Raw genomic sequence first — 2,128 nt, 5'->3', positions numbered from 1 at the left:
TAAAATCATCTTAAAAAAGTAATTACAAAACTAACGGTAAAAGTAACTTTCATCCCTGGCTGTAAGGAAGAGCTGCGCCGCATGTCAACAAGTAGTTATATTACGATTGAATTGACGCTACGCAATTTCAAAAAATAATTCGAATTTTTTCATTTTTTTTTCTTTTTATTTGACATTCAAAAAAATAGAAAAAATTAACGTATACTATTAATTCTAGTTTGTGCGATAATGATATGATCTCTGAGTATAACCGTAAAAGTAGAAGTCAGTCGGACTAATAGTCTTTTTGGAATCGTGATTACCATATTCGAAGCACGGTTTCGGGAAAAACGCGAATAAAGTTCTGAAACATTTTAGTGTACAAGTACCGCTCCGTTTTCCGTTAGAAGCGAAAGCGACACTCAGAAGGGAACGAAACTCTGCTCTATTGGACAGGAACGTTCTACAATGGTTTCGAAAGGTTGAATATGTTACGTCCAAGCTCCGATAATGTGGATGAGAAGGTTTAGCGAAAGAAAAGGATAAGAAGGGAGAAGCATGGAAGGACGTTAGAGCAGACGCTATGTCTCGCATGCATCAGCGGGAAAGGATGGAGCGAGTCGAACGCACCGTTTATTGCTCTGAAATATGGGTCAACGTCCCGAAGGGACGATATGACACCGGTTTCCGTTGAGCAGTGCGATCGTCGGTCCGACTTTTGAGTCAAGGAACTTAATCCTTATAACTCGGGACCGGACCATATGCGATCTCTGACGCGGGGTGGGAGTAGATACGAGGTCTTATTATCTTAAAATAAATGCGAAGTATGGATCATTACGTTCGAAACATTCTACTTTTATTGTTATTAAAATACATTAGGATTATTACTACTTAAAATTAAATTACACTTTTACTATTTAAATTAGGAAATAATCAGGACATTACGTTTAATGACATTGCGTAAATTCCATTACAAAATTCTAACAAATGAACAATTCCATTAAATTATATATGTATATTTTTTTTATAATAATGGATCATCTGAGTATAAGCTTCTGGTCAGTCAGTGTTATAACATGTGACAACAATTTATAAGTTGAAGATGAAATATTCACAGAGTTCAGAGATAAAATTACATATTTATAACTGAAAAACACTGACTAACTGGCTATACTTAAATAATTTTTGTTAACCGCATGTGTGTATGTATGTGTGTGTGTTTAAGGTTATAATGGTTATATCTCTTTTATGATGCATGAAGGAGGAGGGAAGAAGTTTAAAAAGAAGGCTACGGGGACTAAGAAAGGATGGGGGGAGTGGGGAACGTAAACAGGGATAAGGACTTCGGGTGATTGACCGGTTATGGCATTTCTGACGTTATCTGGATCCGCATCTACAAAATTTATGGTATACGTGTTCGGAGGAAGGGGTTCAGTGGATATTGGAAATTGAGAAAAAAGGGAGGCTAATGATTGGGGATTTCCGTGGTGAAAATGGTAGCGAGGACGAGGAGGGGGAAGTTCGTAGAGGAGCTCTAAGCTTGAGGAAGAATCTGCGGGAGAGGCGGGACGAGGAGAAGGAGGATTCTCGACTGGATGATCGTGATTATTGGCTACATTATTGTGATCTAAGTTATCGTTAACTCGATTGTTATCTAAATGAACATTATTGTTATCTAAATTGTTATTATTATTATGATTGTTATCTAAATTAACATTATTGTTATCTAAATTAACTTGATTGTTATCTAAATTAACTTGATTGTTATCTAAATTAACTTGATTGTTATCTAAATTGACATCATTGTTATCTAAATTAACTTGGTTGTTATCTAAATTAACTTGATTGTTATCTAAATTAACATTAATACGGAATTCTTGGTAGGCTTCCTCTAACAGTCGACGGGCCTCTCTCAACCGTCGGGCCCTTAATCGCTTAGCTGCACGGGAAGGGCGTGCGCGTTGTCGATCACTCACTACGATTAATTGTGATAATTTAATGTCAGGCTCTGCTTAACAAGGGGAAGGGAAATAAAAGAGTGAAGCTCGCGTATTAAGCGAACTTCTAAGTGAGGGGTATAGAGTTCATCGAAGAAATCGATGAACGTGGAAGGATAAGGGTGACAGGTTAATTATGGAATCAACATTGA

The sequence above is a fragment of the Trachymyrmex cornetzi genome, unplaced genomic scaffold, assembly GCF_001594075.2.
Source record: "Trachymyrmex cornetzi isolate Tcor2-1 unplaced genomic scaffold, Tcor1.1 scaffold832, whole genome shotgun sequence".
Classification (NCBI taxonomy): domain Eukaryota; kingdom Metazoa; phylum Arthropoda; class Insecta; order Hymenoptera; family Formicidae; genus Trachymyrmex; species Trachymyrmex cornetzi.
The sequence above is the reverse complement of the archived record's forward strand: the minus strand, read 5'-3'. Positions refer to the sequence as shown.